Source organism: Mesoplodon mirus (assembly GCF_964341445.2).
Source record: "Mesoplodon mirus genome assembly, chromosome: 19".
NCBI classification, from domain to species: domain Eukaryota; kingdom Metazoa; phylum Chordata; class Mammalia; order Artiodactyla; family Ziphiidae; genus Mesoplodon; species Mesoplodon mirus.
In genome coordinates, this window is record NC_138995.1 from 681502 (window position 1) to 695375 (window position 13874).

A 13874-nucleotide genomic window follows, 5' to 3' on the forward strand; every position below is an offset into this window, starting at 1 on the left:
AGAAGTGCATCCTCACAGTTCTAGAGGCCAGAATTTTAGGTTGCAGTGCTGGCAGGACACTCCCTCCCCAGACCCCTGGGCAGCACCGCCGTTTCCTCCAGCTCCTGGCGGCCCACGCCTTCCTCGGCGCGTGGCCGCGGCACTGTCTCCCTTCTGACACGAGGACGCTTGCCGTTGGGGTGAGGGTCTGCCCCGAGCATCCAGGAAGGTCTCACCTTGAGGTCCTTCACTTAGTTACCTTATCCCAAATAAGGTCACACAGGTGCTGCGTGGCAGGGTCTTTGGGAGTGGGCCCGCCGTTCAGCCCTCCGCTGGTATTGCCGTGAGGTAACTGTGTAGCTTTTCTCTTTCCTCTTTCAGATGTAATGTAGACGTGAACAAATGCACAGGTCTTAGGTGTACAGTGTAAGTGTGCCCACCCCTGGGACTCTCAGCGCCACTGAGAGGGCACTTCTGTGACGCGGCGGGGAACCCCCTGTGGGGGGCCTTCCCCTGAGCAGCGCTGCCCTGCGGGCACGGTGCACCCGGCGCCGCTCGCTCGTGGACACGTGCTTTGCAGTTGGCGGCTGTCGTGCACAAGGCTCCCTCCCACAGGAAGTAGGGTGTCTGGGTAAATGCATTTTCAATATATTCTCTCAGTGCCCTCTTACTAAGGAAAAAAACGCTCAGTTTCTCCAGGAGCCCCGCTGCTCCATCCAGGAGAGGCTTTTTGTTGGGTTTTGCCAAAGTGAGCAGTCCAGGGAGGAGGCGGGTCCAGGGAGGAGGCGGGTCCAGGGCGAGTGTTAGCGTGTGTTGCGCTCCAAGTGGGCGGTGCCAGTGCCCAGGAAGGGCTGGGAGACCTGGGAGTGGTGCCCTGTGCTCCCAGGACCCTGGAGGCGGCAGGCCATGACCTCCACCTGCCCGCCACGGGGCCCGCGCTCCCCGTTGTCACAAAGGTACCCAGCAACAGCACGTGAAACGTGGCCGACCATCGCTACAAACAGGACTTGCGACTGGGGTGTGTGTTTAGAGTTACTTGTGTCTGGTGCGGGGAAACCTGTTTAGAAGAAGGTCGCAGTGCGTGTAGTTGACCCAAGCAGTTACTGGAACGTCCCTCTGCTCAAGTTCCAGGGTGAAGCGTCGGGAACCGTGGACACGCGTCCCTCCCTGGTTTTTCATTCCCAAGTCTGATGAGACTTCGGGCACAGGCCAGGTGATGGTGACTTCTGGGGCAGAGGAGGTGGCTTCATTATGGGTTTATTTCTGGATGACTTGGTTGTTACTCATCAGGCTTGTTTTGCTCCAAGCATCCCCTTGGCAAGCTTGCCATTCAAAGAGTGAAATTACCAGCCGATTATTTAAACGTAAGGGAAGCAGAGAGGATCGTTCTTCTGGTCGCCTTTTTCTGCAAAAGACTGTTTCAGGAACCAGAGAGTAGGGTGGACACGGTGTTGCCAGCACGGACAGCTCTGTTCCAGGCTGCTGTGTGAGTTTAGCCGCTGTGTCCCCTGTGACAGATGACCGGGCTGGGGTGGGCTGTGTCCCGGGGAAACCTCAGCAGCACACGATGGGGTGAGCAGCCTCGGCGGTGCCCGGCCTGGACAGGTGCACGTGCAGGGCTACAGGGGACAGTGTGTCATGGGGCCCAGCGGAGGACGCATCTGGGGACACCGCCCACCCTGTGGCAGGTGCTGGTGCTGGTCCTGTGACACCGTGGGGCCACGTTGTGGTGCTGCTGCACTGAGCATGTCCGGCGGCAGGTGCGCCTCGGAGGCTGCAGTCGCTGGGCCCGGGCTTGTGCTGTGGGCTGAGAACAGAGGGGAGGGGAGGAGGCCTTCTCCGGCTCTGGCGGCCGGCCAGGGCGCCCTCCTGGGCTGGCTCAGAGGCCGAGCTGCAGTCCTTCCTAAGACGCTGCGAGTGCGCGCACACACCCGCGCCTGCACGTGCGGAGCCGATAACCAGCTGCGGGGCCGCCAGCCACACGGGCCACGTGTGTCCGTAAGAGCGTGTGGCCCAGCAGGCTGATGTGAACAAGCTTTTTTATTATTTATTTATTTGTTTGTTTATTTATTTTTGCTGCACGCGGGCCTCTCACTGTTGTGGCCTCTCCCGCTGCGGAGCACAGGCTCCGGACGCGCAGGCTCAGCGGCCATGGCTCACGGGCCCAGCCGCTCCGCGGCATGTGGGATCTTCCCGGACCGGGGGCACGAACCTGCGTCCCCTGCACTGGCAGGTGGACCCTCAACCACTGCGCCACCAGGGAAGCCCAACAAGCTTTTTTAAAAAGCAGTTTCGGAGGAGCGGGGCCTGGGCGCCTCCCGTCCTCGGTGAGGATGTGCTGTGGGGCACACTGCAGGGTGTGGGCTGCAGGATGGGACATGGGGCGCCCCGGTCTCCTGACACGAGCCCCTGCTCAGAGTTGCCCGTGTGTGGGCACTGGGCCGAGACCGCAGGAGGGAGGAGACAGCTGGGGTCCCTCTCCTGGATGCATCTGCGCAGCAGGAGGTGTGCGAGCCCCTCGACTTTGACCTTGATGCTCTGCTTGGTGTCTCCACCCATTTGTCCGGTTTCCTGATGGGAAGATGTCCCTTTATATGCAAAACGTTACACTTGTATGAAATCCTTTTGTCACCGGTCCTTTGGTTTTTCTGGCCACATAGACCATCCTCGGGGGACACGGAGGTGCTGAGGGTTGTGCAGAGTGGGAGGACCCCCAGGGCCACGTCAGCCACAGCCCCCTCCCTTTCCTGGGAAGGCACCTTTGTAGGCAGGGTGCCTCCAGCCTCGTGGAAGTTTGGGTTCCCACGGTGGTGGTGGCTATTATTTGAGCCCTGCGGGACGGTGCCAGGAAGTGGGGAGGGGGTAGCATTTTCACACGGGGCCTGGCCGTCCAGCCTTCAGGGGTGAGTGCGCTGTGTGCTCTTGCGTGTGTGTGTATTCAGCCAGGCTGCTTTAGGCTCTGGTGGAGGCAGTGTCCTTGGCCTGGGCCTTCACCGCCCCTGAGGATGGCGGTTCTGAGTCTTCAAGCCTCCTGGCTGCATGGTCACGTGGCCAGAAACCCATTATCGAAGTAACAATTAAGGCTTTTTCGAACCAACTGGCAGGAAATGTGTCGAGTTTCCTGTGACGTCGCCATCGCTTCTTAATTTAGAAACTGATAAAAGATCTACCCACGGTGTCATCAGGCAGAGGGAAACACGTCCACGGTTGCGTTCACAGAGATGCACGGCAGAGGCAGCGTCCAGCCACCCGCCGCTGCGTGTCTGCTCCCCACCATCTGCACGTGCAGGCCTGGGGCAGACGTGGGCGATAAACCACCGAGAGGACAGTGGGCGGAGCCTGTGCCTGCCACCCCTTGTCACTGCCGTGGCTGTGGCTCTTCGCCGGAAGTGGCAGGACCTCACCCTTTGGGGGCAGGGAGGTGATGGCAGGAGGAGAGGGGGGCACACCTTGGCTCTCAGGCAGAAGCCCATAACCAGGTGTTCCTTCAGGAGAAGCATCTGGAAGTGCCCTGGAGGAACACTGGCTTCAAGGGCTCCATCCTCAGCCCCCACCTCCCCAGCCTGAGAGACTCAGCGGTCACTGATAGAGCCCTGGGCAGGTGTCAGGTATCATCCTGAGCTCTTAACATGAGGAAGGTTTACTTCCATATATTATAGATAGAGAAACAGATATATCCAACCACAAGCCCAGGGCTCTTTTGTTTCTTCATTGAAGTACTATAGTTGACTTGCCATGTTATATAAGTTTCAGGTGATTCAGTATTTTTGCAGATTACACTCCAATTAAATTTATTATAAGATATTGGCTATAATTTCCTGTGCCGTACAATATATCCTTGTAGCTTCTTTATCTTATACATAGTAGTTTGTGTTTCTTAATCCCCTCTCCCTATCTTTCCCCTCTCCCTTCCCCCTCCCAACTGGTAATCACTGGTTTGTTCTCTGTATCTGTGAGTCTGCTTCTTTTTTGTTATAGTCACTAGTTTGTTGTATTTTTTAGATTCCACATATAAGTGATCTCATACAGTGTGTGTTTTTGTCTGTCTGACTTATTTCACTTAGCATAATGCCCTCCAAATCCATCCATGTTGCTGCACATGGCAAAATTGCATTCTTTTTAATGACTGAGTAATACTCCATTGTGTGTATAAACACCACATCTTCTTTATCCATTCATCTATTGATGGACACTTAGGTTGCTTCCATGTCTTGGGTATTGTAAATAGTGCTGCTGTGAACACTGGGGTGCATGTATCTTTTCAAATTAGAGTTTTCATTTTTTTCCAGATATATACCCAGGAGTGGAATTGCTGGATCATATGGTAGCTCTATTCTTAGTTTTTTAAGGAACCTTCATACTGTCCTCCATAGTGGCTGCACCAATTTACATTCCCACCAACGGTGTAAAGAAGGTTCCCTTTTCTCCACACCATCTCCAGCGTTTGTAATTTGTAGGCTTTGGTGACGGCCATTCTGACCGGTGTGAGGAGATACCTCATTGTGGTTTTGATTTGCATTTCTCTAATAATTAGCGATGTTGAACATCTTTTCATGTGCCTGTTGGCTATCTATGTGTCTTCTTTGGAAAAATGTCTATTCAGGTCTTTTGCTCATTTTTTGATTGGGTTGGTTTGTTTTTTGATATTTAAGTGTGTGAGCTGTATCTACATGGTGTGTGTGTGTGTGTGTGTGTGTGCGCATATATATACACACACACACAGACACGTATTTTTTTTTTGCCGCGCCACGAGGCTTGTGGGATCTTAGTTTCCCGACCAGGGATTGAACCCGTGCTCTCAGCAGTGAAAGCGCAGAGTCCTAACCACTGGACTGCGAGGGAGTTCATGTTTATGTATTTTGGATATTAACCTCTTTTCAGTTGTATCATTTGCAAGTGTTTTCTCCCACTCTGTAGGTTGTCTTTTTAATGGTTTCTTTTGTTATGCAAAGGTTTTAAGTTTAATTAGATCCCCTTTATTTTGCTTTTATTTCGTTTGCCTTTAGAGACAGATCCAAAAAAAATATTGCTGTGATTTATGTGAAAGAAAGTTCTGTCTGTGTTTTCTTCCAGGAGTTTTATGGTTTATGGTCTTATGCTTAGATCTTTTAATCCATATTTAGTTTATTTTTGTATATGGTGTGGGGAAATGTTCTAATCTTTCATCTTTTATATGTAGCTGTCCAGTTTTTCTAGCACCGTTTATTTATTTATTTATTTATTTATTTGCGGTACGCGGGCCTCTCACTGCTGCGGCCTCTCCCGTTGCGGAACACAGGCTCTGGACGCGCAGGCTCAGAGGCCATGGCTCACGGGCCCAGCCGCCCCGTGGCATGTGGGATCCTCCCGGACCGGGGCACGAACCCGTGTCCCCTGCGTTGGCAGGTGGACTCCCAACCACTGCGCCACCAGGGAAGCCCTAGCACCATTTATTGAAGAGACTGTCCTTTCTCCATTTATATTCTTGCCCCTTTGTGGTAGATTAATTGACCACAGGTGCATGGGTCTCTATCCTGTTCCATTGATCTAAGTGTCTATTCTTTAAAAATCAATTAATTAGTTTATTTTTGTCTGTGTTGGGTCTTTGTTGCTGCGCACGGGCTTTCTGTAGTTGTGGTGAGCAGGGGCTACTCTTCATTGTTGTGCGTGGGCTTCTCATCGCAGTGGCTTCTCTTGTTGTGGAGCACTGGCTCTAGGTGAGCAGGCTTCAGTAGTTGTGGCATGCGGGCTCTAGAGCACAGGCTCAGTAGTTGTGGTGCACGTGCTTAGTTGCTCTGCGGTATGTGGGATCTTCCCAGACCAGGATTCAAACTTGTGTCCCCTGCATTGGCTGGCAGATCCTTAACCACTGCGCCACCAGGGAAGTCCCTAAGTGTCTGTTTATGTGTCAGTACCATACTGTTTTGATTATTGGAGCTTTATAGTATGGTCTCAAGTCAGGGAGCATGATACCTCCCACTTTGTTCTTTTTTCCCTCAAGATTGCTTTGGCAATTAGGCAAGATTTGTGGTTCCATGTAAATTTTAGGATTGGATTATTTGTTTTAGTTCTGTGAAAAATGTCAGACATATTTTGACAGGGATTGCATTGAATCTGTAGATTGCTTTGGGTAATATGGCCATTTTAACAGTATTAATTCTTCCAACCCAAGAGCATGGGATATCCTTCCATTTCTTTGCGTCATCTTCAAATTTCCTTTATCAGTGTTCTATAGTTTTCAGAGTATAGATCTTTCACCTCCATAGTTAAGTTTATGCCTAGGTATTGGATTGGCAAAAAAGTTTGTTCGGGTTTTTCTGTAAGATGTTATGGAAAAACCTGAATGAACTTCTTGGCCAACCCAGTATTTTATTCTCTTTGATGCAATTCAAAATGGGATTTTTTTTTTTTTTTGCTTTCTCTTTCTGATAGTTCATTATTAGTATAGAAAAGCAACAGATTTGTGTCCTTAACTACTTAGGCCATTGTTTCTGAAGTGTCCTGACAGCTTCTCATCATTTAGGAAAACAGTCTATTTCTGTCTTTGCCCTTAACACACCCTGGAAACATGTTCACAGAATAACTCTTCATGAGATGATGTGTGTGATGCCTCCTGATATTTTCTGTTCTGTGTTATTTCACTTTCCAACAAGTGGCTGTTGAACATGCTAAAACAATTGTGGGACTGAGTGTGGTTTTGGAAACCCCCAGGAGGTGAGCTGTGTCTGCAGGGCACGTTCCCAGAGTTGCTCTCACTCTCATGTTTCTCCTTTGATGAAATGTCTCTTCACGTCTTTTGTCCCTTTTCTAATTGGATGTTTGTTGTTCACAGTTGTTTTGATTGTTGTTTATTTTTTATTCATACAAGTCCTTTGACTTGTGATTTGCAGTTTACCTTTTCATCCTGTGAACTAGGTCTTTCACTGAGCAGAAGGTTTTAATTTTGCTGAGATACAGTTGACCAGTTTTTCCCTTTGTGAATGGATGGTACTTCTGGTGTCGTGTCTAAGAACTGTTTGCCTAGCCCGAGGTCTTAAAGATTTTCTTCTTCTTTTTTCTTTTCCTACAATTTGTACAGGTTTTCATACTTTTTTTTTTTTAGATTTATACCTGAGCACTTCATTTTTATTTGACGCACTTGTAAATGGTATTGTGTTTTATTTCTATTTCCACATGTTCTTGCTAATTCGTAGACACGTGGTGTATTTTCGTGTGTTGATCTGGTATTCGGCAACCTTGTTGAGCTCACTGTTTCCAGGAGTTTGGTAGATTCCTTGCAATTTTTTAGATAGACAGTCACATTGTTATCACATAGAAAGTGTTATTTCTTCCCTTCCAGTCTGTTTGCCTTTTATTTCCTTTCTTCCTCGTTCACTGGCCAGTGCTTCCAGTAACGTGTCCAGAAGCCGTGGTGGGAGGGCAGCCGTGTCCCGTGCCTCACTGTTAGGGATGGTGCTGGCCGACGACGCTGTCCACCCTCCTGCTCACCCTGAGGGGCTCCCTGGACCCGTGTTGTGCCGAGAGTCTCCATCGTGAGCCTTGATATTTGTTAAATACTTTTCCTGCACCAGTTGTTAGGATTGTGTGATTCTTCTTCTTTGACCTGTTAATGTGGTGGGTTGCGTGGATCGGTTTTCAAACACAGAGCCAGGTTTGCATGTTTCTGACACAAGCATAGCTGCACCGGCCTCTCTAGTTGCCTGCTCCATGTGGTGACCCTGTGGGGCCCCCTCTGGTCCCAGTGCTGGATCTTTCCCCCTTTTGTCCTGCAGCCGCCTGGTGTGTGGGTGTAGTGCCCGCCCAGGGCCACTTTTCCCATCCTGTCCCTCCCCAGGGCTGTCCTCCTCTGGGTTCTCAGTCTGCTCTTTCTCTGGCTTGTGCTTTTGTCTCCGTGGAGCGGCCGTGGAGGCGTGTGGACTCGTCCCCTGCTGTGCTCTTGGTCACCAGGTTGTGGGGCTCTCGGGGTGCCGGCCTGTCCCTGTCTTCTCCCATTTATTCTGCAGCTTGGTCCCTTCTCTGTAAGACATCTTTTTCCTCCTCTGTTTTAACCCCCACCCCCAACCTTCCTAGTTCACCGTTAATTGATCGGGTTTTCATTTCCATTCTGACTGCGCAGTTACAGTGGCTTGTGTGCTCTGTGCAAGGGAGGGGGGTCTCGCCACAGGCTGGGAGCCTTGAGCTGCTGCGCCATTGTGTCCAGGGAGCTGCAGTTCTGCACAGGGCATGGGGCCCCGTGCAGGGAGACCGTCCTGGGACAGGGTCTGGTAACTAGCCGTCCACTTCCTGAGCGCCTGCCAGGGTGTAGCAGGTCCATACCCCGCGTTTTAAACTTTACTATTGTGAAAGGTAACATAATATCCAAAAGTCTGCAAAATAAAAATGTACAATTTCATTCTCACAAAGAATACACGCATGTGACCTTGGTGTAGAAAACTCCAGGTCACACTCCCAGGCATGACTGCCCATCCCACCCTCCTCCAGACTTTTACAATAGTCACTGCTTGATGTTTTTAATAGTCTTGTCAGCTGAGCGAGCATCCCTCAGCACTGTTTTCAGAAACTTAGGGAAACATACAATGTAACTTTTTTTTGCCTTGACTTGTGAGATGGTTGGGTTGTTGCAGGCTCCCACAGGGGCTGCTGGCGCATGCGGTACTGGCCTGCGTCCTGCGCTGGCGTGGCCTCTGGGTGTCGCCCCAGGAGCTGTGGGCTGTTGGGCGCGCGTGCGCGGTAGGTCCTGTGGCTCCGCTCGCGCTCCCATCAGGATGCGTCGTTTCCTCTGTTCTGCATCTTCGCTGATGCTCTATAGCTTATTTTGGTTTTTGTTTGCATTTTCCTGTTGGTTAAAGAAGCTGATCATTTTTTCATCTGGATTTCCTCTTTTGTGAAAGGCCTGAGTCTCACTTCCATTTTTTTGTAGTGGACATTTTCTCTTTTCCTTCCTGATTTGTGGGAGCTGTTTATAGATGCTGGATAAGAGATTTCTGTCAGTTACGTGTGTAGAAAATACTCTCTTTTGTGGGAAGGTGACCTTTAATGAACAAAACTTGTTGTTTTTAAAGTGTTAGAATCTGGGCTTCCCTGGTGGCGCAGTGGTTAAGAATCCACCTACCAACGCAGGGGACACGGGTTCGAGCCCTGGTTCGGGAAGATCCCACATGCCACGGAGCAATGAAGCCCGTGAGCTACAACTACTGAGCCTGTGCTCTAGAGCCCGCGAGCCACAACTACAGAGCCCACGTGCCACAACTACTGAAGCCCACACGGCTACAGCCCGTGCTCTGCAACAAGAGAAGCCACCGCAATGAGAAGCCTGCGCATCACAATGAAGAGTAGCCCCCGCTCGCCACAACTAGAGAAAGCCTGCGCCCAGCAACGAAGACCCAACGCAGCCAAAAATAAGTAAATAAATAAAATTTAAAAATAAAGTGTCAGAATTTTCAGACTTTGCCGTTATGGTCAGTGTTTCCGGTTGTGCGGGCTCTTTCTTTACCTTGAGGCTGTGGCTGTGAAGGTGTTCTCCACCCTGTTGTCCAGCAGCCTGTTCTCCTCTGGTCTGCGGTGTCTGTACTTGGGTTCTGTGTGGGGGTGAGTGGGAATCACCTTCCTTTCTCTGCATGGACTCTGCCAGGGGCGCAGGTTGGGGGCTCCGTGGTCGGAACATGGGTCACCGTGCACATGCGCTTGGCCTGTCGGTCGGCCCTTGTCAGCATCAGGCTGTGCCAGTACTGTTCTTCAGCTTTTTAACTTTGACTTTAAGTTTTTAAATTAATATTTATGCAATTTGAGGTCCTTTCCTTTTCATTTTAAGTTTATTAGCATGAGTTCTTTTTTTCTTTGTTTTTTTGGAAGGAAGATTGATTTATTTGTTTGTTTTTGGCTGCGTTGGGTCTTTGTTGCAGTGCGCGGGCTTCTCATCGCGGTGGCTTCTTGTTGTGGATCACAGGCTCTAGGCGCGTGGGCTTCAGTAGTTTGTGGCACATGAGCTGTAGAGCAGAGTCTCAGTAGTTGTGGCACGTGGGCTCAGTGGTTGTGGCTCCCGAGCTCAGTGGTTGTGGCTCGCGGGCTCTAGCGTGCAGGCTCAGCAATTGTGGCACACGGGCTTAGTTGCTCTGAAGCATGTGGGATCTTCCCGGACCAGGGCTCGAACCCGTGTCCCCTGCGTTGGCAGGCGGATTCCTAACCACTGCACCACCAGGGAAGTTCCAAGTTCTTTCTTTTCTAAAGACCTTTTCTTTTTTTTTCTTATGCCAATTTGGGCTTCTGTACAGGAATCATTTTATGGTTTCCCAGCCCCTGCTCCTGGTTTGCACTCATTGTTTCCTGACAGCAAGTACTTCCAGCTGGGTTCCCTCTGCCCGGGAGCCTCTGTACTGGTGCTCAGCTGCTGGGCCCTGAGTCCCTTACATACCTGGGGGTTTGCAGTGAGGACCCCACAGTAAACTTTACTGAACTTTTACTGAAAAGTAACTATCTCATAAAAGAAAACAAGTTTAGTGAGAAGAGTGGCATTGTCTCATATAGCTGCAGCTCTTTCTAATACCTGGCACCTTTACTCCGTCTGTTGCAGTTTTCTTCTGCAGTTTTCCTTAAAGTCTGTGAAAACGATCCAGCCTCTCACAGACATGTATAGGGAACAGGAGTCTCCTGGGAGCCTCCACTTGAGGGGTGGGTTCTCCTCCGACTGGACTTGGGGGATCTGAAGACCCTGGGGGCTCCCTTGTGAAGCATTGGTCCCCTGAGGTGTGTGGGTTTCCCAAATGTGGACCGTTCATGATCACCACCAACCTGGTTTGACCCGTCTTCAGGCTGGGTGCTAGGAAGCTAATGGAAGGGATACAAGTTTCCCAGAATTCATGTGAAAGCTCAAATGTTATTGCTGGCCACAACTACTGTTAGTTTTCCTTGAAGCGATGGCCTCCGTTTGTTCATTTTTGAGAAAACACCTACCAGTCCTTAATAATCATAGCTTGTCTGAGAGAGTCTTTCAAGTAGCAGTTGTGCCCCATGGAAACGCAGCCGGTGTGGCCACAGCCCTGCTGCAGGGGCTTTTCCAGAGCCTAGTGTGGTCCCGCCAGCCCCACCGTCCATCTGCTCAGAGTGTCAGGAGGGCAGGGAGTAGGGTTTGCAGAGCGACAGTGGACGACATTTGCTGCTTTATTGAGGCAGCGCTAGGGACGCCGGCTGGCTCACCGCGGCCACGTGACAGCGGGTGCTGGGCCACGCCGGCCGGAGAGGGCTTGGGGCGTCCTGGGACCCTCGGGTGACACCGGTAGGCCCCAGTGTCCCTTGTGGAGCCCAGGATAGTGCTCTGGGTGCAGTCTCTGTCCCGCTGTGAGCGGGCAGGCCGGGGTGGTGGTTCCTGCTGTGGGTCGCACTCTCGGCCTCCCTCCCGGCTGCCTCCTTTGCCCCTGTGGTTGCAGCTTGCGGGCACGAGGCCGCTGGGGTAGGGGGTGGAGGGGTGGGGGTGGCTGGCACAGGTCGGCAGGCGGTGGGCCCTCGTCCCGCCCCATTGCGCCTTCCCTCCTGGAGCTGCTGGGCCGGGCTCTCCCTGTCCGTGGATTTGGGGCCCACGGTGCCGTGGCCTTTTCCACTCAGGTTCCAGCTTTGATCCCCACGAGGCCAGTAAAGTTGCCTTCAGGTTCCTCCTCATGTCTTGCTTTTAGCTTGTCACTCGCAAAGGCAGGAGTTTGCTGAACGGCGGGTGTGCAGCCACCCACCTTCCTCAGGGTTAGTTTGGAAGGAGCCTCTTCCCCGAGAGATGCGCCTCTTGCCCACGGAGAGGGACTCGCAGGGCCGTGCTGTGTCGGGAAGGAGGAGGGTGCCGTGGTCGGGGCAGTCGCCTGTTGCGGTGCCCGCGGGGCTGGGTGTGCCCGTGGCGCTCAGAGCGCCTTTGGGGAGGGACATGCCTCGCTGTGACAGGAGGCCTCTTGACAAGATTGTCTGTCCCGACAGCCCCTCTGAATGGACGTCTCCCCGGGCCCAGGACAGGCAGGCGGGAAGGAGAGGCTGCCCAGCGGAGGGGCGCAGGGTGGTGTAGAGCCCGAGGGACTGGGCAGCCTCAGGGAGGGTCCTGCTGGGCACGTAGGGGAGAGGCCAGAAGTGTGCCCGTGAGACTGGGACACAGCTGGGGCGGACCTGGGCCCGTCGAGCCGTCCCTCCCCCGGAGAGTGGAGACCTGGCACTCGGGGCCAGCTGCCAACACGGACGTCCTGCTGAGGCGTGGGCCTCCTCCGTCATCTGGTGGATTGCACCCAAAATGACGGCAGTGGTGAGTGTCTCCTGGTGGCAGGGATGTGCCAGAGCCCGGGTCAGAGATGTGCACGTGGGTGTAGTGTTGAAATTTCACGCCGACGACAGCAGTGGAGCAGGAGGCTCTAGAGGAGCCGCAGGGTCTGCCGGTGTTTCCAGAAGCTGGGGGTGCGCCTCGGGGGGCCGCCGTGGGTACCGAGGCCCTGGAGGAGTGGGCCCCCCTCTTGCCCCCAGCCTCTGGGCAGCTCGTGCAGGGCTTCCCAGGAGAGGCCAGAGCCGACACGGGGCACTTGGTGACATCAGCTTTTGAGGCCTGGACCGGCCCTCCACTCACCCTCCTGGTTTGGACGCGGCAAGGTCAGGGTCCAGGACTCGTGGGTCAGCTCGGTGCCCACTGCCTGGGCTCAACAGACTCGGGGCATTCACGTCTGGGAGCGGGAGGGTCGCGCGTCCCATGGCTCCTTGGCTTGAGTCTCCATCTTGGGAGCAGGCAGTCAGGAGGTTTTTAAAACATTCGCTTCCGGATAATCTTTGAATTTCTGTGGAAACATTGCTGATGAGTTCCCAGGTAGCCCTGAGATTCAGCAGCTGTCCTGAGTCAGGCTCTGACATGCCATTCCTCAGGCTGAGACAGCCCAGTCTGGTAGTGGAAAGCTGGAAGAGAGCTTGGCGTTCACAGTTTCAAGCACAGATAGGAGCCATCATTTCCGGCCGCAGCCGTGGGGGACGTGTGGAGGCCGAGCCCGGCCCACCTGTGTGGTGTGCCACGGAGGCGGTGTCAGGAGGTGGCGCGGTCCCTCCACTGCCTACAGTTAGATGTGTGTTGGCCAGTGAAGAACCAAGGGGACACTCTGGGAACCTTTTATCCGTTAACGTGGAAAAGGAGACAGGTTCTCCGGAGGCTGGTGAAGGGCGGGTCGGAGCTGCCACTCCAGAACGCTTCTGGACAGTGTGTTTCCAAAACCACACAGAGTAGAGACTGTTTAATTCCGGGTGAGCTATTTACAAAACACCTCGTCCAACACGGCGAGGCGCCAGAGGTGTGATTCGGTCTGTGTGAACTGCTCTCTGACCCTGACTCTGAGGAGGATGCCTGCGAGGAAGGCTTTCAGGAGGACGGAGCAGACACGCTTTTCCCTGTTCCTCTGCTGAGCGCACACGCACCCCGGATGTGATGCGTGGAGCAAGCACAGGAGGACAGGGGGCGGGGAGAGCTGTCCACGTCAGGCAGGGGCGGGTCAGTGTGGCCACAGGCAGAGAAGACTCCACGTACAGGTGCAGAGAGCCTGGCTGTGCCGGCACGGCCGCCAGGGAAGCACCAGACTTGTCAGGAGCAGCGGACGGGGTTGAGAAGCGAGTCGGCCCGAGTCTCCGCTGGGGTCTCCATGGGGAAGGCGGTGGGCAGAGTGGACAGTTCTGCGGGCTGTGGGGTGGTCTCTGGTTACGTGGTAGCTGGGTTGCGTTCTGTTCGGGGGAGTCGCCGGCTTGTGTGTGAGAGGTAGGTGGGGTGGTGGGTGGTTTTGTGGGGGGCTCTTAGCCATTGCCAAGAAAGGGCTGGCCCTGGTGGGAAGGCGGTCTGTCCCCAGAAAGCAAACTGAAGATGCCAAAACATCATAAAATACAGAAAACATGATAACCACGGCGTGTGTCCTGGGAACTGCAGG

General features: G+C 53.1%; 1 protein-coding gene across 9 annotated transcripts in view; it reads left to right on the top strand.

Moving 5' to 3' along the window:
- Window positions 1–13874, top strand: part of ANKRD11 (ankyrin repeat domain containing 11) — a 165630-nt gene that overhangs the window by 120037 nt on the left and 31719 nt on the right. The gene's annotated exons all lie outside the window — the stretch shown is intronic.